The 25,203-nt window shown below is 39.9% G+C and overlaps 1 protein-coding gene across 2 annotated transcripts in view; it reads right to left on the bottom strand.

Annotated features, from left to right (window-relative positions):
* Nucleotides 1-24,942, bottom strand: part of Marchf1 (membrane associated ring-CH-type finger 1) — a 394,778-nt gene extending 369,836 nt beyond the window's left edge. For both annotated transcript variants that reach the window (XM_045131784.1, XM_045131785.1), the window contains exon 1: nucleotides 24,847-24,942. The gene's annotated coding sequence lies outside the window, so the exon portion shown is untranslated. The remainder of the gene's footprint in view (nucleotides 1-24,846) is intronic.
* Nucleotides 24,943-25,203: the final 261 nt, after the last annotated feature.

Genomic DNA, 25,203 nt, shown 5'->3' with positions numbered 1-25,203 from the left:
CCCTCCTTTATTTAATTTTATTGTTTTGAGGTAGGGTCTTACTCTAGCCCAGGCTGACATGGACTTCAGTGTGAAATATCAGGGCAGCCTCGAACTCACAGCTGTCCTCCTTACCTCTGCCTCCCAAGTGCCTCTCAAGTGCTGGGATTACAGGCCCCTGACCCTCCTTTAAATCATATTGTGTGTGTTTTGTGTTTATTTCACATTAATTCAAAGACCTCTCACAGTGTATACCAGTGTCATCCAGAAAAGGGACGTTAGAACTCAGGAGGCGCGAAAAGCTGAGGAAACTGAGAAATAAAAGTAAGTGAAACAAGGGGGAGCACAGCAAAACCATTAGTAACAGGGCGCTCCCCGACCTCGGTCAGCCGGGCTAACGCGGAGCAGCTGCCACTATCCACAGATCAGAAAGGCTCTGTGTGGCGTTTCGGCGTGTGTTGGCATCCTCAGGGGCTCAAGTCCCAGAGGCAGCTCTGGAAGCTGGTGCAGGCACTAGTTGAAACTAATCCTTGGCTTCCTGACAGTGGCGCAGTGGATCTGACCCCGGGCGGAATATGAGCGGGGCACATAAGAAAGGAGACCTCCAGTGTCAACCCTCTCTATCAGTTCTGCTCTCAGAGCCCGGTGCTCCTCCTAGGGAAACAACCTTTTCTTACTTCATTTAACAGTTACTGTGAGCCAGAACCACGCATCTGGCCTGGGCCCAGGCGGGTGACCTTGTCCTCTTTCACTGTGCCATAGCAAATAGCAACCTCTTTTGTTTCCTTTCACATACATGTTGGATAATTTTGCCTACATGTTTCTACACTGCATGGCTTTTCTGGTGGGACATCATATAAGGACTGATTCCCCAGGTATTCTAACCCCTCTCCCCTACCCTCAAAGGAGCAACCCAAGATACAGTCAGAAAACTTCTCCTAACAGTGGCACATCTTGGATCCTAAACAAAAATTGGACATTTCTCCCCTAGCCTGTCTCCTCATCGCTCCGGTCTTATCTGCTCTGTGAAGCTGAACTGCCTCAGGCGAAGAGATCCCCCAAAATGTTGTTCTCCCAGTCCTTCACTTAAAGGGATTTATAGGTAGCCTTTCTCCTTATGAGCCTGAGCCTGATCTGTAATTAAATCTACATCCTTGTTAGATGATATTTTGAAGGCATTTCCCCAGCTTTCAAGAAAAAAAAAAAAACACAGATTATTTTAATACAAGAATAAGACATTTTCATCTGTAAAAATTCTTCCCCCTCTACTTGTTAGCTCTCAAAGACAAACATGATTAATTATCAGCTGTAAATCTATGTAAGTCACTATCTTTTATGTTATTGAGTTTTACATTTCAAAAGATAAAAAGTCTCAATTCTCTTAAGGTGCACCTAGGATTTATGTTTTTGTCATGTGTACCGATGATGTTTTCATGTTTGTTTTTGTATGTCGTCTTGTGAGAAAAAATATGGAATAACAACATGAGTTAGACAAAAAGAAAAGACAAAGAAAGAAGGAAAAGAAGAAAGAAACTGCTAACCCAAGTACAATAAATGTAATCAGCTATGATGTATGTTAGGGACATACTCAAGCCACTCAGCTCCAAACCACTTTAAGTTATGATTGGAGACATAATTCCATATGTATGACCCCATATCTTTAAAATAAATCTAACTAGACATGAGACAAAATTAATAAATATCTTCAACAGTCCCTACATGGTCATGTTACTGTAGATTTTAACTAGCTACATGACCAAATCAGTCAAACTATACTTGCCTTACAAGATAATATTGAAAAGACATCTTGGTATCAGACATAGCTGAGAATTTGCTGTGGCCTAATCCATCTTCTTTTGTTTTCAAACACTTGGCCTTCCGATTTGGTGGCCAGTGGATGAATTATCTGTACTTTATTTGTTCTTTGCATAGTCAGAGGGATCAACTTAAAGATACTTACCAGCAACAACAACGTGTCTGGACTGTCAGGTGACTTTCAAAAGAAAAAGAAAAGGAGCGATGTGGACTTCAAGCTAACTCACAATAGGGAACTGGGACATGGGGGGCTGTGTACCTTGGGTGGAGCGCCCTGAAGGAGCTCGCAGCTTCTCGAAAGAGTTCCTGATGAAATGATCATGAACCACGTGACTCGCGAATGTGATCTGAATTTATCATCACCAAGGTCACTACTGTATTGCCCACAAAGGATGCCAGTTCTGTGGCTGGAGTGTCACAGTTCTAGTGAACAGGCCAGAGAGTAGCTCTTCCTTCTGGCAAATTCATAAGATTTTCATTTGGCTCATTGTTTCTTTATGTAACAAGTGAAGACAACAGTTGGGATAACATTTATATAATCACCAAAATAAGAAAAAAGTATTAGACCATTTTAGGTGTAAAATTTTAGTAAGTGATACTACATTATTTTAAATGAATAGTGTAACAGATGTAGAAATTACTGAAAAGTGGTTTGGGAATAAATGAACATACAGCTATGGCATAGTGTCTTGGGTTTCCATAGGGAATAGCAGCACAAGCAGAATTACAGACTGTGTTTACCATTCGCTTTGAAATAATGACCCCTAGAAAGTAGTGTCTTCATCAAAGAGTGACAGAATCTGCATATGTACAGTGATGATCAATTTATTCATGCATCAGGAATCCCTGCTGCTAACTCATTCTCACCCAACCCAGGACATTCATTCATGTCACACCTGTACTATTGGAAACTTCAGAAAGCGATTTTTATTTGTCTTTAAATAGAGAAACTCAATGCGATTTTTCTTACTTTTAAAACTACTTTTAGCTAAGAATCTCTTAATAGCAAATGACAGAACCTGTCTATGCTTTTTTTTTTTTTTTTTTTTTTTTGGTTTTTCGAGGTAGTGTCTCACTAGCCCAGGCTGACCTGGGAATTCACTATGGAGTCTCAGGGTCTCAGGCCTCGAACTCACCGCAATCCTCCTATCTCTGCCTCCTGAGTGCTGGGATTAAAGGCATGCGCCACCATGCCCACTTCTATGCATGTTTTAAATATTTGAATTTACCAACAGAAATTTCATAATTCAGCTGATAAAATTTTCTTTGAAAGATTGGACATGCTTAAACATATTAAACAAATAGTGTTTAATAAATAATTTATCAAATTCTCTAGTCGTTAAAATAATGGAATACATTTGCTTTCAAATTTGCAGGAATGTAATTATCATAATGAGAAATAGTTACAAACAGAAACTTTTTTGCTTTTTAAAAATATATTTTTTATTTATTTGCAAGCAAAAAGAGAGAGTAGGCATACCAGAGCTTCTTCATGCTACAAAGGAACTCCAGATGCATGTGCTACTTTGTGCATCTGTCTTTGTGTGGGTACTGGAGAATCAGTACAGGAAAGCCCCTTAACTGCTAAGCCAACTCTCCAGCTCACTTTTTGCTATTTTGTTTATTTATTTTATTTTATTTTCAAGGCAGGTTCTTGTTTTAGCCCAGGCTGACCTGAAATTCACTTACGTAGTCTCTTAGGCTGGCCTCAAACTCACAGGGATCTGTCTACCTCTGCCTTCCAAGTGCTGGAGTTAAAGGGTGTGCCACGTTTTTAAGGGTATTTTTATATATTTTAGAAATACTTTATTTATTTGTTTGTTTGTTTGTTTGTTTGTTTGTTTGTTTGACAGAGAAAGAGGGGGAGAGAGGAAATGGGCGCACTGGGGCTCCAGCCACTGCAAACAAACTCCAGACGTGTGTGTCCCCTTGTGCAACTCATCTAACGTGGGTCCTGGGGAACTGAACCTGGGTCCTTTGGCTTTACAGGCAAACGCCTTAACTGCTAAGCAATCCCTCCAGCCCAATAAAGGGTAGTTTAAAAAATATTTTATTTTTATTTATTTATTTATTTATTTAACAGAGAAAGAGGGAGGGGGATAGAGAGAGAGAGAGAATGGGCATGTCAGGGCCTCCAGCCACTGCAAACAAACTCCAGATGCGTGCGCCCCCTTGTGCATCTGGTTAACATGGGTCCTGGGGAATCGAACCGCGGTACTTTGGCTTTGTAGGCAAATCCCTTAACTGCTAAGCCATCCTTCCAGACCCACCTTTTGGCTTTTATCATTGAGATCATGCAGCAGAAATTAAAGTAGTATAAAACCTAGTGATGGAAATGTTGTTTTACCCAGAAAACCATTCACTCACAACAAATTTATTTCCTGTACCAGAATTCTCCATTTTGCTGTCTGTCAAGAGCCTGGCTTCATTCCAATTATTTTTCCTAAAGGATAGCCCTTAACATGCTTGTACACACACACACACACACACACACACACACACACACAAAAGAAAAAATGGGGCAAGGGATAACATAATATCTACTTAAGTATGTGTTTAATCAAGTAATCAAATCAGGCTTTTGTTTTCCTACATTCTGAAACTTTCTTCCATTATTTTTCCTATGAAGGGAACAATTCCACCTGTCAATCACTGAATTGCTTAAGCCACAAATATATGTGACATTTTTACAATGAATTTTAAAAATGTATTTATTAACATACAAATAACTAGGTTTTATTATGTTTTCAAATAAATGTTTTTGTTTCTCTTCTCCCCAATTCCCTTTTCCTTGTCTTCCCTTATGCCCTCCCCCAACTTTTGAAGTTTGTGTGCGTGTGAATAAGGGGCTGGGAGACAGAGTAGAGCTGTGACGAGATAGGTGACCACAAGAAGGAAACAAGAGGTGATGAGAAGGGGGAAGGACAAAAGAAAACATTACATATCATCTTTTACTACTGAAATATTCCACACTTACACTCCAATCATCAGGTGGGTCATTTCACTTTCACTGTGCATTGTGAATCTGACCAGTTCTGAAAACATCCACTCTACCACTCAGGTACAGATCTACAATTGTCACCTTTCCCAGACCTTGCAGTCCAATGCATGCTTGCCACACTCCATTCACAGAGCTTTGAAAACCTCCAACAATCTCCAGTCTCTCTTGGAATAAAACCCTGACCCACAGAGCAGCTTGAAACAGCCTGCACGTACCTCTCTTGGATACATCACATCCATCTTTTCACTCCTATGTTTCAGCCATGCTTGGAAGAACATTCCTTTCTGTTAAGATCAATTTGATTTTTCTAAAACACTTTCACTACTTTTTTAGAGAATATAAGCTGTTTTTAGAATATTTTTTAAATTATTCCTAGCTTAGAATTTTACTTTGTTTCTTTGGAAAAATTTTAATGAGTTTCACGTAAAGATATGGCATCTGTCTTGATCCTAGGAGATGAATACTCTAAACAAGAGAGCTTGGATATTCAAGACATCTGAAAAAGCTGCATTTATTTCCACTCAACTTGTCTTCCCAGAGGGCACTGCATTTCCCTACAGAACCTTGTACTTCAAAACATCTGGGTCATAATGAAACCATTGTTTTTAAGGAATACTGATTTAAAATGTGATGAAAGATCTCCCCCCCAAAATAAATAAATAAATAAATAAAGCAGAAAACCACTAAGTGAATTTATAAGGTATTACTAACTCCAAAAATCTTACCTACTTAAATGTATTGGTTATATGGCAGAATGATTTTAACATTCTATTGACAATCTTAATCCATGTTTATAATGTATCTTGATCACAGCTCCCTCCGATCTCTCTCCCTTGTCACCCCCTTCCATATGCCTTCCACTGAGACTCCTCCTTCTCCTGACCAGTCCTTCCATTATTTTGATGTACATTTTCCCTCTGCCTTCACATCCATGAGAACATATTGATAGGCCCAAAATAGAGTGTTGTTTTTGAGATTGTGATGGAACCTGTAGCATTAGTTTACTCGCTGTAGAGAGGAAATGAGAATATATATATATATATATATATATATATATATATATATATATTCCTGAGAGGTTCAATGCCGTAGTATAGGTGACTTACAATTTTTGGAGGGAAGCATAGTGGATCATGTAAAGATGACACTATATACAACAATATTCCAGAGATCACCTTGGACATACTTAACACTTTTAGAAAAGATCAGGGATTTATAGCAACTAGTCTCCAAAGACAGCCCGGCCACAAATCATGCCTTCTCGAGTTTACACACATGCATCCCACCCTTGAAACAAGGCTGGACTTGTGATTGCCGTGACTGATAGTCTATGGCGGATTTGATCCCATGCTATTTTCAGGTCTTTCAGAAGAATGGAAGATCCTTCCTTTTGCTTAGAAACTAATTGCATGGCACAAAGAGCCAACAAGCAATTACGGTAAGAAGCCCAGAGCATGTAGAGAGGCTCTATCTGGGGATGAAACACTGGATACTTTGAAGCGTTCCATTCAAATGCAGAACGGGTCTCTCATCAGAGATGGTGATACCTGTACCTAAGTACACACTTGACACACTGCCAGGTATCCCACAATCTGAGCACTTTTCATGGATAAACTCATTGCATCCTCACAATTACCTCTACATTCAAGGGATTCTTATATTCATCATCCTCATTTGCAAGTGAACAAACTGACCCATGTAAAGTGTCCCAACACAAGTGAACTTGGGCTGCATTTCTCTCTTCCTTAGGCAATAAGACAGGAAAATGATAAAGATCTCCAGGTGGCAGTATTAAGGACTCAGACCCATATTTTTGCTCCAGGTCTACTGTATACGAAATTTTCCCCAGAATTGTTTTATGGCTCTGCTCTAATAGTTGTATTGTTACCTTTAAACAAAACTCCAAGAGGATGGAGAAAAACCTAAAAACCTGGGTTCAATTTCCCAGTAGCCACATAAGCCAGATTCTCAAGGTTGCATATGCCTCTGAAGTTCATTTGCAGTGGCTTGAGGCCCCGGAATGCCCATTCTCTCTCTCTTGCTCTCTCTGTCTCTCCCTCTCTCAAATAAATAAATTTTAAAATTACTTTAAGACTACACAGTAATGCCACCTGATCTATGCCAATTATTTTAACTGGACAGATCCCTGTATCTGAAAACATACAGAACAGAAACCACTCAAAATCTCCATCACTAAAGCTGTACTGATCATGACAGTCACCCCAAGAGCCTATATTTGATATCTAAGGAGGCACATCTTATTTCTACAAGACAAAAGGCATACTTTGATTTGTGGTTAACACAATATTGAGTGCAATTTATGACATTCCAGAAATTGAGAGATAGTAGACACAAAACCATAAAATACAATATAAGCACACGTGGCACAAGGTGCTATGTGATACTAGCATTTACTGTGCCTAAAAATATATTAATATATTAACTTTATATACTATTAGATTGTTAGATTAATATTTTATTTCAAAATTGAGATTATTAATATTTCAAAGATAAATTTACACCTAATTATACTGTTTCTTATATTATATCAAGACTGTAATACATAATCTGAACATTTATATGTTGGTGCTTCTAATATAATTTTATAATGTGTTGTCTTTACAAACACAGTTATTTTGCATACAAGAGAGATGTTATTTCATTTTAATTAGGTTATTTAAATTTCACACCATTAAGAAGAAATAGCTTTAGGGCATAAAAGATGTTTTTCATAGCTACAAACTGTAAAATTTTACCTAATAAATAGGATTAAAGCTGAACATCCAATTTCCCAGTTTTTAAGCCTAATGACCAAGTAATTCTTATATCAATAAACACATAAATCACATCCATGAGACACTTATGTAGCTAAATTATTGGCATTCAAACCTAAATGGGGAGCTGGAGAGATGGCTTAGCTGTTAAGGCACTTGCCTGTGAAACCCAAGGACCCAGGTTTGATCCCCCAATATTCACATATGCCAGATGCCTATGGTGGCTCATGTGTCTGGATTAAATTGGCAGTGGCTAGAGGATCTGGCACACCTATTCTCTCTCTCTGCTCAAATCAATCAATAAATAATACATGAATAAATAACACTTAAAAACTGAATGAAAATTTAATACTGGAAGGATGATGGTGACAAACAATAAATGTGTGGCAGATAAAAGGGACTCCCTGTCTCTGAAAGAGCCAATGCACAGTGAATGTAAGCTGATATTCTTAGAGTTCTTTCTAACATTTTCATATATTAAAAATTTTTGTTTTTCTTCTTTGAGGTAGTGTCTCACTCCAGCCCAGGCTGATCTGGAATTCATACCTGGTACTGAGAAACCTGTGGCTGAGGAGGTCATAAGCCCTAGGTAAGAAGCTACTGTCATCTGTTCAAATGGATATATTGAACTCCCTTCTAAACGTTCGTGTTCATGCCCATATATTAATGCTACTTTTACTTTTGGTTAGCCAAGCTTTTCTTCTCAGTTGGTGGTGACTACTGGGGACACTCATAACTTATCAAAGGGCTGAGAAGCAAAGTCAGGTGAGCGTCCAGAACTGAAAGAAACATCTCAGTCACGTCCTATAAGGCTCCGGGACCATTGCAGAAGAGGTAGCCAACAGAATGTAAGATCCAAAGGAAAGCGAGGAGTGTTTTGCAATACTCTCTTCCAGACACAATATTCATGATCTCACAGTGGCTGATGCTAACTACACAAGACGTGCATAATAGGAGGGGGAAAATGATCACATCAAAATAGAAGTGAGGCTAGTCGTAATGAAGAAGGGATTCAGTGGAGGGAGATGGGGGCGGTGAAGGACCGACAGTGAGAGGGGATTATGATCATAGTAGATTGTCTATGTGCATGGAGGGTGTCAATAAAAAGTTAAAAAATGGGCTGGAGAGATGGCGTAGTGGTTAAGCACTTGCCTGTGAAGCCTAAGGACCCCGGTTCGAGGCTCGGTTCCCCAGGTCCCACGTTAGCCAGATGCACAAGGGGGCGCACGTGTCTGGAGTTCGTTTGCAGAGGCTGGAAGCCCTGGTGCACCCATTCTCTCTCTCTCCCTCTATCTGTCTTTCTCTCTGTGTCTGTCGCTCTCAAATAAATAAATAAATAAATAATTTTAAAAAAAGTTAAAAAATCATTTGCTTTTCTTCATAGTCATGTATTTTCACAACGTTACAGGTAATGAAATTGGGCCTTAGGTTAGCTGCTTGCCTTGTGTCACAGCAAGGTTGTTATGTCATGTTTTGTGTGCTTTTTTACTTCTTTCAGGAAAACTGGAAACACTGCAGAGAAGTCTTCTAAGTGCTGAAGTGACAGAATGATGGACATCATGTAAAACCAGGGCTCAGGCCAGATGAAGAAGTATGTAATGCATGGCTTCCCTTTTTAATAGGGTCTTTAAAAAGCAAATACTAGAGAACAGGAAATGAAAATTCCAGGCAGAGGACAAACGTGCCAGCATCATTATGCATTCAGGCAGTGGGGTGTAGGTCAATAAGACTGCAACAATCAGTACGAAAGGACCCCAGTGAGACTTGGTAGGAGATATGTCTTTTGGAATGAAATCATGAAGGGATTTTGCATCACATGGCAAAGAAATGAGACTTACCAGTAAGACAGCGGGAAGTAATCAACATCACTTAGACAGAGCGATATCATCCAATTAGCTTTCACTAAGTTAACCTGTCAACAGAGTTAATCTTGGTCCTTGATGGATTCTGGCAGGAACAGTAAGCAGTGTGGAAGAAAGAATTTGAAATGTAAGTGATCTCTGAACGGTGGCAACACTCCTTGTGGTCCAGATTTTACTCTAAAGGTAGCTTCAGAAAGGCAAATCATTTTGGCAACTTGCAGAATTGGGCCAATAGAAGCACGACAGGAGCAGTGTGGGGGGCACAGCTACGAATCACTCTCCTGTTCTCACTCTTTTCTATCCTACCAGCTACTTTCTCAGGTCCCAGTCGCTTCTGCTAGTGCAAGGCAGAGGAGCAAGCAGAAGAACTTGAGGGCCATGCCACCAAAGATTCTCAGAGAAACAGAACTAATCAGAGATCTACCTACCTACCTAGTGACCTTTCCATATACCTGTATCACTCTAGGATGGATATTGGGGTGGACTTCCAATAAGGAATTAGCCTACATGATTTTGGAGGCTCGAGAAACCTAAAATCTGCAGCAGGTTCAAGACCCAAGAGTGTGAGTGGAGTAGATGAACTCCAAAGGCCAATTCCATTCAGATTCTCTCTTGCTTGGAAAGGCCAGTCTTTGGTTGTATGTTAGATGAGACACATTCGTTATATCACTGATTTTAAATCCCAATCTAATTCACAAATAGCCCCTCAGTTGATACATAAAATTAACTGTTCACTTGGTTGTTGCTGGACATGTCTCAAAATAAGTGTAAACTATCATGCAATTTATCTACTTCCTTAATTTTGTATATACTTGATGGGATGTCAATATTTAATCATTGACGAGGATCTGTCATGAATGGTTTGCAATGTCTTTCAATCAAGTCCCAAGAAAACTCTCTCCAACGTTCCTGTCAGAGTGTCAAATTCAGGATTCCCTTGATCTATTCCCACTGTATATTATATTTACAGAGAGTCCTTCCTGAACTCTACTTACTCAATGTTACAATACTCAGAAGACAAATAAAAGTCTTAGTTATATAGAAGGCATTTATGGCTCACATGCATTGCTGTTATAAACAGAGAAAAAAATTAAACTGAGATAAACTTTAGATTCAAATTTCTACACAGGCAATTGACAAATTCAGAATGTGGAGATGCATTTCATTGTCATGTGTTATTTTTCTGATTCAGAGAAAAATCTCAATTGCTTTTTTTTTAAATTTTTTTTTGTTCATTTTTATTTATTTGAGAGTGACAGAGAGAGAATGGGCACGCCAGGGCCTCCAGCCACTGCAAACAAGCTCCAGATGCGTGCACCCCCTTGTGCATCTGGCTAACGTGGGTCCTGGGGAATCGAGCCTCGAACCGGGGTCCTTAGGCTTCACAGGCAAGCGCTTAACCGCTAAGCCATCTCTCCAGCTTTTAATATGTTTTAATATGTTCCTATTATCAAACCATATTTATAGCATTTGATTCATGAAAAGAGATTAAATCAAAAACACCGCTGTACTTTGGCTGCATTTGCTGAGTTCTTTTTTGGTGCCTAGCACTGAATCAGAGCTGTCTGCTTTCATACGGTACGGTGTGAGAATTTTCTTCCCCGTTGGGTGCACTGTACTATTCACACTTAAGACAAGCTTGGGGTTGTGGATACAGACAGCCACATCCTAATACTTGGTAACCATTTCCTCCCTCACCCAGCATCATTCCTTTCCCATCTGCCCCTCAATCCAACCCACTGATCTAAATTACAAGTAACCCCGGGGAAAATAGAAAGCAATGAAACAAAAAAAAAAAGTAGATATCCTGGCTTAGGAGTTGTTTATTCAAATGAACTGCATCTAGCCACAGTACATTAATGAGGAGGGCTAAGCTTAACTGTTCCCTTGGCCTGGATAAAGCAGACAAGAAAATGGTTCTGTAACCATGTGTCTTCCATGGGACTTAGAGAGCCAAGAACCATCTTGATTTTCAGAGATAACGATGGACAGGTAGTATGGCCTTACAGGTAGCTGTGTCACTTGAGGGAATATGTTTATTTGTTTATTAGCTACTTGTATGTACACACAGTAGTGTGGGATGGCATGGGTTCTCTAGAATAGTCATCAGTCTGCTTCTTTTAAGAATAAAGGCAGGGGGAAGGCTTTCCAGGCAGAAGAAAGTAGTTCATGGGCTGCCAGGAAAAAACAGTAGCACATTTCTTCTCTTCATATGCACAGCTGGTAAACTCTATTTGCATATTCATATTTTGTGCTAATCTCAATATTTGAGAGTGCCATTTCAAGTGAGAAAACCATAAGAGCAGCTTCATGAAGTCCTGTATGTTCCCTATAGCATTTTTTTTTAACAAGTTAAGGCAAATTTTTGCTGGAATAAAGCTGCTTTAAAATGTGTTCAAGGAGATCTCTCTGTCAGTATGGCAATATATTTCAGGGATGAAATATTGCTTTGAGGGGATATTGATTCTTGCCAATAAAGTTGGACTATGACAGGATGCTAGCAATATTTATTTTAACATGGCTTCTGCTTTAAAAAATTTACATTAGATTTAGTGCAAAGGTAAAAGTGATTTTCCTCAGACTCTGAGTTTATCTTTTCATTATTTCCCTCTAGTGAGGACTGGAGCATATTCTGTGGTCCATCTGGATGGGTAACATATCAAAATGAGTGACGCAAGACAGAAATAGATGCTGTATGCAACAGACTTCTGTGATTCATTTTTTTCTTAATTTGATGCATTGTGGCTTATTAATCAATGATTTTATCACTCAACAAAAGGGTGGATATTAATACAGAAATACAGAAAAAGATGGGCTGTCACTTGACCTAGTAAGATTATTCAATCTGTAATACATGTTTCTGAAGAAAACTTAGGGGAATGGTGGTAAACACAGTTTCAAATAAACTGAAATGTGGCTAGAAAACATTACTTAAATTCAAAGAAACATATTTTTCAGCAGGTCTCTTAACAAAAATAAAACTTTGCAAAGAAGAAGGCATGCACATGGTAATCAAGATAGAGAACTAAATGGACAGAAAGATTGCTCAGTGGTTAAGGCGCGTCGGAAAAATGAAAACAGCATTTTTAACCTCCTGAACAGAAACGAGTTTACCACCCCCTGACCTGAAGGGAAGCCCGTGGTTATTGTCCATAGTAAGCCTGTCAAATCACGGGAACAGTTGTATTACACAGACATAAACTGCAGTGCTTCAGAATGGAGTAGTTCAAGCCACCATGTCAGGTTTGCCAGTCAGTGCAGCTCTGTTAGTGAACCAAAGCTAAAGGAGAGGTTATCCTTTTATAAGGAACTATCCAAAGCAATGAAACTACAAAGTGGGCAGAGGAGAGAATGAGTATGAGATTGGCACATTAGAGAAACAAGGTGGATGGTTTTCAAACACAGAGGGTCGATCAGGATGTATCAAAAACAAAAGTAAAAGAAATCCAGGCAATGTAAAGCTACAGTCCAAGGTCTTGATAATAAAGACATATAGCTCCATGGTAGGGTATACTAAACGTTGTGTTTGAAGGCCAGGGGCCTAGATAGTAAGAGTCACTGTCTTTAAGATGTCCTCTAACATTACTGAGACTTCCAGACACAGATGTACATGTAAGAAGTAAATGCCTGTGGTGGTCATTGCTATCGCCAGCTCAAATGGATGGAGAGATGTCTGTGGTGGTCATTGTGATCCCCAGCTCAAATGGATGGAGAGATGTCTGTGGTGGTCATTGTGAATTCCCAGCTCAAATGGATGGAGAGATGTCTGTGGTGGTCATTGTGATTCCCAGCTCAAATGGATTGAGAAACGCCTGTGGTGGTCATTGTTATTGCCAGCTCAAATGGATCGAGAAATACCTAGACGTTTAGTAAACTCCACTGCTGGGAACGTTTGTGATGGTGTTTCCAGAGACAGCTAAGTGGGGAGGACCTGTCACAATTATCATCCATCACCATCCAGTAAGCTGGAGCTCAAGATGGAAACAAACAGGGAGAGCGGGGAGGACAAAGCCCACTAGCACAGGTGTGCGCTGCGGCAGTCCCTGTTTGCTGCACTGTGACACACTCCGCCCATGGCTCCTTTCTGACATGATGGTCTCACTCACCCCAGTTAAGAAGCAACAGAGGACCATGGAGTAAACCTCACGAATCGTGAGCCAAGACAAACCTTCCCTTTCTTTGAATTGATTCTCTCACTCACCCCAGTTAAGAAGCAACAGAGGACCATGGAGTAAACCTCACGAATCGTAAGCCAAGACAAACCTTCCTTTTCTTTGAACTGATTCTCTCATTCACCCCAATTAAGAAGCAACAGAGGACCATGGAGTAAACCTCACGAATCGTGAGCCAAGACAAACCTTCCCTTTCTTTGAACTGACTCTCTCATTCACCCCAGTTAAGAAGCAACAGAGGACCATGGAGTAAACCTCACGAATCGTGAGCCAAGACAAACCTTCCCTTTCTTTGAATTGATTCTCTCACTCACCCCAGTTAAGAAGCAACAGAGGACCATGGAGTAAACCTCACGAATCGTGAGCCAAGACAAACCTTCCCTTTCTTTGAATTGATTCTCTCACTCACCCCAGTTAAGAAGCAACAGAGGACCATGGAGTAAACCTCACGAATCGTGAGCCAAGACAAACCTTCCCTTTCTTTGAATTCATTCTGCCAAGTATTTGCTATAGCAACGAAGACTAACACGAGGCACAATGCCTCTGCCATTCAAAACATTGATGAAAATAGTAAAATGGGAAAGAGACAAGGCAAAGGGCACTCCCAAGAGAGCAGTGCAGTGTGCCTCTGCAAGGGTTCAGGTTAAAGTTATGAAGTACACGGCACTGTGATGGGCTGGATTGCTTTATACCTCATGATAAATTTTGTAGTAAAATGTCTTAAAGTGTATGTTTGAAGAGCTCTATTAGGTATAGAAATCAAATTCTCACTCTCCGTACAATTGCTATGGTTGTAAAATTAATTTAGCAGCTGAAATTAACCAATCCAGTCATGGCAGATATGATTCTCTATACATAAACGCGGTATAAAAATAGACTGTCTTGTGCCTTCAAAAATAGTATGGCAACCATAAGGTTTGCATTCAGATTCTTCCGAGATTATCAAGACTAGCTACACAAATTTATCACATAAAACCAGGTCTAGAACACAAAGCTCCAACATACATTTTTAAAAAAATGTTTTATTTGTTTATTTGCAAGCTAGAGAGCAAGAGAGAGAGGGGGGAAGAGAGAGAGAGAATGAGGTAAAAGAGACAGAGAGAGAATAGGTGCACCAAGGCCTTCAGCCACTGCAGATGAACTCCAGATGCATGCTCCATTTTGTGCATCTGGACTTAATTCCCCATGTCATTAGGCTTTATAGACGAGTGCCTTAACCACCTGGCCATCTCTCCAGCCCCTCCAGCATACAATTTTAAAGATTAATATATCTGTTGTCTACTGTGGTTTAACTAGCTATTCCCAAAGTTACAGATTTGGAAAGATGGATGCTTAGGCGTGGGCCAGGCTCAGACAAACTTAGAGAGACTTACTCACATTGGGTATCAGCTGGGGGCCAGCTGGTCTTAGCATCACACTCATGTATCTAGTGACGAGGTACCAAAATCCATCATTAAGTAGCTAGTCTAGCTTTTCTACTTTGCTAGAAAGCAAGAGGGCAAATCCAAATGGCTCAGCTTGCAGCATCCTTCATTGGAAAAAGGAAGTTACATGGTAAAGCCCAGAAACAGCGTTGGGAGGAAAGATACACTGCAAATGGCTGCCAGTACAGGAGGGTACCAAGAAACAGGGTCATGACTCCAGTGAGGCAGCACAGCACGTTGGGAAAGCCCTGACGAAAATGAATCTGCGTGTCAAAACGCTACAAGGACCTAGTGTAAGAAGCAATAAATAAGGTTCTAAGAAAGAAAACAGGAACAGGATTTTACACAAATAGGACAGAAACAATGTACTTCTTGCACACCAAGATCCAGTGTTTGGCCTTTATTGATACAAATGTTTGTTGCCTATATGAGTAATTTTTTTTTATTTATTATTTGAGAGCGACAGACACAGAGAGAAAGACAGATAGAGGGAGAGAGAGAGAATGGGCGCGCCAGGGCTTCCAGCCTCTGCAAACGAACTCCAGACGCGTGCGCCCCCTTGTGCATCTGGCTAACGTGGGACCTGGGGAACCGAGCCTCGAACCGGTGTCCTTAGGCTTCACAGGCAAGTGCTTAACCGCTAAGCAATCTCTCCAGCCCTATATGAGTAATTTTAAACAGAAGAAAATTCTTCCTTCACAAGGTCTAAAAGATGCTAAAACACACCATCTGTTTAGCTCAATGGAAAAACGCAGAGTAATACAGTGGCTTTGATGTGGTCTCTGGCTTACTTCCTGGGTTTGCCATTGGAGAAAATATCACACAAGACTGGATTCCAAATTCCTGACCTAAAGAGTGAAAATGATAAAAGCACCAACTTGTGGTCATTTTAAATTTTTTTGGTATCACTTTCTTTACGAGAAGAGATTTATGGCCACATTTGAATGGAGTGTCCTTGTAACTATTTTAACCAGTAGTTCTGGTTTAAAAAAAAAAAAAAAAGTACTGCTCAGTAACTTCTAAGAAGTGATCATAAGAGATGATGTAAGCGAGCCTCTGGGTTGGCTTGAATGTGAAAAGGTGCCCATAGGTGTGTGCGCTTAAACAATCGTCCCCCGGTTGGTACTTCCGGTTTGGAAGACTGTAAAAACTATAGGAGATAGAGCCTCACTGGAGGAAGGGGAGCATTGTGGGTGGGCTTTGGGGGATTTTGAGCCTGAACCTACTTCCTGTCTGCTCTCTGCTTCCTGACTGAAGCTTAGTAGCCACCTATGCTCCTGTTACCATGCCCTCCCCAATATGATGAACAGTATTCCCTTGACTTCCAAGACACAATGAGCCCTGCTTTCCTGAAATTGTTGAAATTCATTCATTCATTCATTCTTTCTTTCTTTCTTTCTTTCTTTCTTTCTTTCTTTCTTTCTTTCTTTCTTTCTTTCTTTCTTTCTCTCTCTCTCTCTCTCTCTCTCTCTCTCTCTCTCTCTCTCTCTCTTTCTTTTTTTTTTGCAAGCCTAACAGACTGGTCTTTTTTTATGAGAGAGAGAGAAAATTGGCACACCGGGGGCCTCAGCCACTGCAATGGGTTATTGCGCCATCTACTGGGCATGTGTGACCTTACGCTTGCCTCACCTTTGTGCATCTGGCTTACATGGGATCTAGAGAGTCAAACCTGGGTCCTTAGGCTTCACAGGCAAGTGCCTTCATGGCTAAGCCATCTCTCCAGCCCCCTGAATTTATTATTTTTTTTTTTTACAAAGCAAGACTAATTAGAAAAGTAGAACATAGAAAAAAATACTTTCATAAAAATTCCAACACATGGACCTTAGTTTTGGGAGCAGTTGTCAGAAAATGAAAGGGCTTTATAGATAATAAATGTTACATACCAACTTGACTGGCTTACTGAGTGTCTGGACTTTTGGTCAGACATTACTCTGGAAGTGACTATGAGAATGTTTCTAGAATAGATAAATAAATGAATTGTTAAGTTAAGTGGAATAGATTGCCCATACCAACCCCAGTTCAGGTGACTGTCATCTAAAGCACTGGAAAGCTCAGTAAAACAGAAAGGCTAAGAGGGAACACCCTGTGCTTTGCTGCTTAAGGTGACACACCAGTCTCATGTCTTTGTTCTCAAACCAAAGAATCGGCTCTTTTTATAGCACAAGCATATCAGTTTGGGGCTGAACTTAAACCCTTCGCTCTCCAGTCTCCACTTTGCCAAGTGCAGATCTTGAGATGCCTCAATATCCGTAATCACAGACACCAGTTCCTTATAATTAATTGTTCATATAAATCTCCTATTGTTCCATGACTAACACAGACCTTGAAGATATTGTAAGAGATGGAAGGATCAAAGCTAAGAAATAAATCATAAGCCGGCCATGACGGTGAATGCCTTTAATCTCAGCACTAAGGAGGTAGAGGTAGGCGGATTGCCATGAGTTCAAAACCAGCCTGAGACTACATAGTGACTTCCAGGTCAGCCTGGGCTGGAGCAAGACTCTACCTTGAACCTCCACCCCCACCAAATACATACATACATACATACATACATACATACATACATAAATAAATAAATAAATAGAAATCATAGAAGACTAATCAAAAGCTGATCATCATTAATGGAGAAAGTCTTAATAACACTTCTTCTTTTACTTTTTCTTTAACTTTTTATTGACAACATGTGTACATGCAGATAATACACCTTCATCAAAATCTCCTCCCACCACCTCCCCCGCCCCCCCTCCCAAGTCCCACCTCCACAGAATCCTGTTTTCTTTCCAACTAGCCTCCCTTCTATTTTGATGTCATCTTGTTTTTTTCTTCCTATCATGCAGGTCTTGTGTAGGTATCACCAGGTCATAAATAAAGAAAGTGTCCAATGTAGACCTCACAGTGGCTGGTGATACCAACACTCACTTCTAAAAGCTCAAAATAGCTAATTGGATTATTGATCTAAGGGGCTTATGGTAAAAGTGAAACATGATTTTTTTTCTAAGAAAATATCTTTCACAGGGTATAAATCTTTGTAGAATGTGTTTATGATACTTAAATGCTGAGTATAATTGGAAAACCCAATGGTGTTTTAGGTGTAAGTCTGACCATTGAGTACTCGTAGTTATAAGCCATGATATATGGTGACTTGGCATAGATTTTTTTTTGGTTTACTGCTGAGTATAATTACTATGGAGTATCTGATGACATGTGAAATCATATAGCTGGTGACTTATTTTTTTTAAGTTTTGATTTCTGTATCTCATAGGAGCTTCATTTACTTTTCCCTACAGCCCTGTACATCTAAGGGCTTCCTGATCCCCCCCCCTTTTTTTTTCTTACTTAAGAAACTCTCTTTTATTCATGTTGACATGAAAAACACAAAATCCTGAAAATTGCTGCATGTTTCTTTGTATTTGAAAATGTGTGCTCATTGGTATTAGTGGGCTGAGGAGACCCCACTGCGATCGTTGCCTTTGCTTTTTCCACAGTTTGATGAATGGGACAATCATAGTGAAAAATGAGAGGCTGTCACCCAGCACCCATGAGCACTCTGTCCTTTTCTCCAGCCTCCCTTCCCACTCCTTTAAGAGCCAAGTCTTATCGCCATTTCTTCCCTTCTGTCACGCCTCTTTCAATTATTTAACAGGGCGGCGGAAACAGCAAAGAGAATGGGTATCAAATCGATGTCATTTCTCATCCTCACCTGGAGGTGATGAAGGCTGACATTCCTGGGAGTGAGCAGGAAAAGTTCAGCTCACAGACTGTGTATGATGTTCTCCTTTCATCGGGCCCTCAGCTTGAGGGATTCTAAACACAGGCTGACATTATCAGTGCTTCCTTTGTGCCATAAAGTACGGTGGTAAATGTTAGCTAATCAGAAAGTTCTAAAAATCCTAATTAATGAATCATGCATAGCCGTACCTGCTCCTCCCATGCTTCAAGACCTTCCCACATCAAGTTCTTTGTTCAACATTCTCTCAAACGCAATAACCAAATGGAATCTTATTAAATCAGCCATGAATTGAAATATACATATATACATAGATATATATATATGTATGAGTCATACCAGGGGATGCATCCTAACAACCTACTTCCCTAGTTGAGGCCATAGTTTAAAACCTATCGACCATGGTATGTCAGCAGTTAGTAATTATTTTCATCTTATACTCAATAAAGTTTGTCAGCCAGTCTCATTAGTGCAATTACTCACATCATCTGTCTTAAACAAGAAAAATTAATATGAATTATGCTAATTCTATTGCTAAAAGCAAATAATAATATGAAAAATTCCTGGTTTTCATTATATGAGAAGTATTTTCACACCATTTTGCTCTGTGGAGTTCATTCTAAGCTTACAAGGCTCCAATACTCAATTTAGACTCAGGATAGTATTTGAAAAGTGTTCATCTGATAAAATGTGGAAGAAAATTAGCCTTTCTACCCTTTGGCATTCTCCCTGTATGTCAGACACACACCTGTTAAAGATGCATTTCATTTGCTTAATACAGAGCAGTAACCTATATGCTCTGGTTAAATGTACTCTCAGAGTAGGTTATTCATAAGATTATGGTTGTGATGCCTTTACCCAGATCCTTGTATTTCCAGTCTCAGAAGTGAGTTACTTCAAGGGTTACCAAAAAGGAAACAATTGTAATTGCATTTTGGCAAGGTATCATTTAAGGTCTTTTATGATATGACAGTCAACTTTTTTAAAAAAAGCTGAAACAATAAAAATCATATATTGAATTATTCCACTGGGAAGATTTGGTTTAGAACAAGACTTACTTTCAAGGAAGGATTGATTTTCTAGTTCAACCTGTGTCACCCAGTACCTTTCTTCTATCTTCTCCTTCTATCCAACCATCCTCTCCTCCTGTCTCCTATTTATTTATTTATTTATCTGAGAGATATGTAAGAGAAAGAGGCAGATAGAGAAGAGAGAATAGACACATTAGGGCCTCTAGCCACTGCAAACAAACTGCAGACACATGTACCACCTTGTACATCTGGCTTATGTGAGTACTGAGGAATCAAACCAGGGTCCTTTGGTTTTTCAGGCAGATGCCTTAACCACTAAGAAATCTCTCAAACCCGTGTCTCCTATTTCTACTTATCATTAGCATCAGAAACCTTTGTCTTCTTCCTAAAGCACCAAATACTTTTCTTACAAAATCCTAATTCATAGCTAAATTCTTCATCTAGGTCATTCAGAAAAGGAGAGCAAGTCCATTGCAGAAATTTATAAAATCTCCAACCTCCAGGAAAAGCCATTAAAAGTTTAATGTGGGCTGGAGAGATGGTTCCGCACTTAAGGTACTTGCCAGCAAAGCCTAACAACCCCAGTCTGATTCCCCAGTACCCACATAAAACCAAATTCACAAAGTGGCACATGCATCTGGAGTTCTATTGCAGTGGTTGTGGACTTTGGTGTTCTCTTTCTCTCTCTCTACCTCTAACTCTCTCTGTCTCCTTGAGAATAAAGTTGTTTTTTTTTTCAAAGTCCAATGTTTTGTAATTCATTCTGATGGGGAGGACTGGTTCTCTGAAGATTGTTACCAGCATGTCCAGAGTGTTCTAGAAGGCATGCTGATAAAATCTTGGCCATACTAGGAAAACCATGTACCTAGTAAGCAAATATGTGACTCTTTTAGCACAAGCAAGCTGTAGAGCTAAGGCCTAAGGGAAATGAACCATATCCCTCCCCTTTCCCCTTGCACTGACTTGAACCAAACATATATTATTTTATTTTTGTGCTTTCAGGGTTTCTAACCAAATAGATAAAAAATGAAAACTAATGGTACACAAGATAGACCACAATATATTTTAAGCCTTAAACTTTAAGTTATAATTTTTAAATGTCTCAACCTGTTATTTTCTTTACAGTCTACTTTTTTTTGTATTATAACAGTTGTTTTGCAATATTCTTTTTTTTTTCTGTGCTACAATAAGAAATTTAAAAAAGCATCAACAACAAAAACCTTAACATCACAATAAGAGATTAATTATTCAGGAGACAGATGTTTTGTGGAACAAAAATTAAATTGCATTACCCTTAAATTAGCAAATCTTTATTCTAGAATTAGATCATTTTCTTAGGCAGCATATGGATTCTTTGAGTAACTTTAGGACAAGTAGAACATTTAAAAAACTTCAAAGAAGGAGGGTTCTCAGCTGTCTATTAATCAAGAAATGTCCACACAAGATACTCTCTTCTCCTTTACTAGGAATCATCATATAAGCTTACAGAAACCAAGGTGCAGGACTCAACAGTCCTACTTTCTGACACACAGTATGCATGCGGTGCAATTTACCCACCTTAAAGGTATTCATGACTCTTTAAGACCAGTTCATGAAAAGAAGAAGTTAATGGCTTAAACGATGTAGCAATGCTTTGCACATGGTTTTAAACAGAAACTTTTAATTCATTCTATTAAAAACTGAGAAGTATTTGAAACATTAAAAGTGCTTTCTCTTCTGACCCTCAAAATATGCCTCTTTTTAAAATTTCATTTTTATATAACTAACTTAATCTGCTTTTAAAACTCCCCACTGACTACATCTGTGAGATATTGTGCACTGACTTAGGCACAAGTGCCTATAATCACCGGGGACGGGGGGGGGGGGGGGGAGGGTCTCTTTAAAAGACAGATAATGCATGTTCAGAGTCGTTTTCAGGTTTTAGCCAAGGCTCTTTAGAGAAACTTACAAGGAACCCCCCAAAATCATGGTAATTTTAAGTCAGTTTTTAAAGGTGACCTACTGTAATCTTTCTTTGCTGATTCTGACACTAAATTTTCTACTCAGAGAGGCATTGATGTCCACCGTAGTTTTTGAAGATGTAATTGTGACCTCAAAATGGACAAGCTCAGTAATGCTCCTGTGTTTAATGAATCATCCTTATATGAAAGATTTTCCTCAACAGAAAGCCTTGCTGTCTTAGAGGAGAACACTATTTTAAAATTTATTTCCCCAGATTTTCTTAATTGTAGGTAAGAAATCTCTCTCCCCACTCCTTCCACTACACTGGATCACAAAGTTTAAGTAATCTTTTTTCTTTCTTTCTTTTTTTTTTTAATTAGTTTTGTATTCAGCAAATACAGGCAGTTTGGTACCATTATTAGGCTCATCCGTGACCTACCCCCTCCCCATTGGCCCCTCCTTGTTGATATAAATGTTCGTGCATTGTGGAGTTAGCCCACAGATATTGGTACAATAAATGTCTCTGCATATCATGACCCAACATGTGGCTCTGACATTCTTTCCGCCCCCTCTTCCACAAAATTTCCCTGAGCCATGTAGGGTTAATTTTTGGTCTGCTTCAGTGATCTTGACATGGAAAGAGACAGCTGTTCACACACAGACACAGACATTTTAGAAGAGTTATGAAGATGTTAGATGTGGATTAATTCAATATCTAGAGATCAAAGTTATTTCTCCATGAGGTAGAGTATTTGTTATTTCTTTTAAGGAAAACTTTTTTCTAGAATGTATCCAAAGTAGAATTAAACAGCAGCAGGTTTGTACTAAGGCCTAGAAATGAGACAGTTTTTTTGTTTGTTTGTTTGTTTTAATTTTGCAAGTTATTTATTTAAGAGAAAGAGAATGAGGGAGAGAGATAGAGAAAGGCATGCCAGGGCTTCCAGCCACTGCAAATGAACTCCAGATGCATGCACCACCTTGTACATCTGACTTACATGGGTTGCAGGGAATTGGACCTGGGACCTTTGGCTTTATAGGCAAGTGCCTTAACCACTGAGATATCTCTCCAGCCCTGTTTTTGCTTTTGACACAGGGTCTGATGCGATGGCCAGGCTGGCCAGGAACCCACTATGTAGCTAAGGATGGCTTCAAGTGCAGGGTTTGTCCTTCCTCAGGGTCCTGAGTGTGGTGATTACATATGTGCACTACTGTACCAAGCTGCATTTTCATTTGGGATCACTGCTGGTCCTATACAAAAACAATTCAATACCATTATAGGACTTTTTCCTTCCATGAATCTTAAACTCACCCAAAGATTTAACTTCTGAGGAAGTCATAGGCCAATGTAAACCTTTCTCCTGCAATGTCATAGCTACGTTCAGCATGGATTCATGTCCTCCTCCTGCTCCCTTATCCAATCCCAGCAAACTTAAGATTTAGTTCTTTGATATTCTGCGATCACATTACCAAGTCATAAGAGAAGTCACATTACAAGAATATTTCCAATTACTGCTACACTGATAAGCTTCTTTGCTTCCCCAGTGGGTATTTTATTCTCAGGAACAGCTGATATGTATATGACAGGACAATTATTAAAGTAAAAGTTTCACATGCACTGAGTTAGTCCGAAAACTCTCCTGAAGTCCGGTATACATTTTAGCCATATCAAGAATTCATTCCGTTTGAATGACATATTTAAAACCAAGTCAAATAAAGCAGAAAGAGGCTGTAAATGTCTTTTGTCATTTGAATTTTGTATTCGAGCTTTTTTTTTTTTTTTTAATCCTAGGACCCTCCATCCTTATTTTATTTACTTTATTTGTGGTTGCTTTTGTGTTTGCTACTTCCTCTGGACCCAGTGCCTATTCTTCAGGGGGAAAAAATAAGAGGAAAAAGAAGGAAAGCCTACAGATCCGGAGGTAGGAAAAGTCTCATCACCTGTAAAGGTAATGGCATCTGAGAACCTGAAAATACTGATGTTCAAGAGAGACCAGAGGACTGCAGATTTGGGTATCCTTTTATAAAAGGAAGAGACAGGCTCCCTATGCAGCCCAGGCTGACCTTTAACTCAGGGTGCTTCTGCCGTGGTCTCCTGAGTAGCAGAACACTTTGCTTTTAACCCAGGTGTCTACTTGGCATTGTATCTCAAGTTTCCGTTAAGGGGCCGTGATAGTACTCAATATCCTTGACTCTGATCCACACTTTCCTTAGAAGTCTTTAAAATCAGTTTCCAGAATCTGGTACTTCAAGTAGTTAACTTCTACCAACAGTTTCTAAGTTTCACTTCAAAATAAAGCCTAGGGCAAGAAAGATGGCTCAGTGGTTAAAGGCATTTGCTTGTAAAGCCTGCCAGCCTGGGTTCGATTCCCCAGTACCCACGCAAAGCCAGGTGCATAAATGCAGCGTGCATTTGAAGTTCATTTGCAGTGTGAAGAGGTCCTGGTGTCCCCATTCCCTCTCTCTCTCTGTCTCTCTTTCTCTCTCTTTGTATCTTGCTCTTACTCTCTTTCTCTCTGTTCCTCTCTCTGTCCCCAAATACATATTTTAAAATTAAAAATAATACATTCAGTATTATAGGATATTTTGGATTTCAAATGGCACTTTTTAAATGAAGATCAAAGTAAAAGAAAAAACACTGAGCAAAACTCCTCCTCATTAGACACCACCAATGAGTCAGGAGCAGCATATCCCACACCACCAGTTCACGCATATGCTCAGCGCTGCAGCCTCCTAGCCTTGGTACCTTCGCTGCTTTGTAAGAAAGTTACTGCCCAGTGCTCTATCTGGGCAGTGAGCAAGATGACAAGCATCAACAGTTTCCCTGTCTGAAAAGAGCCCCACAGCGGCTTCCACAACCATCCTAGTACATCCAGGGAGTACCTACGGGTCTTAAAAGCCAAAACGGACTTAGACTGTTCAGGGAGAAGTTTTCACTCTGTCAAACAGCACGTGTCCCTATGAACCTGGCCGCTTTCTTCAGAAAGCAGGTAAGTTTCATCTGGTAGTCCTCCAGTGCCCTAGGACCACCGAGGGGAGAGCCGGGAGCCCCCTGCAGTCCACCTGGACAGACAGCGCTGCTCTGGCTCCTCTCAATGTTTGTTAAATCAAACCTCCTCTTACCTCCACTTCCTTGCTCTTCTCTTTGTTTCTGCCCATTGAGTTTCTCCCATTGCTGGCAGTCTCCCGGGCTGGGATTACAGAAATCTGGTGGAAGGGCATACTGCCTGGCGGGCGTGTTGCCAACCCCTGATCAGATGCCTTTTCTCTTCACTCGCCCTGAGCAGCCCACCTGCGCAATGGTTCATATCCTTGCTGTGCCAAGCTCGGGTCTAAAGAACAAGGGAGGGGGAGACAGTGTGTGAGACACTTGGGCAGCGGCAGCCAGGGTCTTCTGGCCGGAACATCAAGCGCACCGAATGGGACAGTTTAAAAGAAATGCGAGGAAAAAAATTACTAATAATCCAAGGAGCTCCACAT

This window comes from Jaculus jaculus, chromosome 12, assembly GCF_020740685.1.
Source record: "Jaculus jaculus isolate mJacJac1 chromosome 12, mJacJac1.mat.Y.cur, whole genome shotgun sequence".
NCBI classification, from domain to species: domain Eukaryota; kingdom Metazoa; phylum Chordata; class Mammalia; order Rodentia; family Dipodidae; genus Jaculus; species Jaculus jaculus.
Note: the sequence above shows the minus strand (reverse complement) of the source record. Positions and strands in the feature narration are given on the sequence as shown.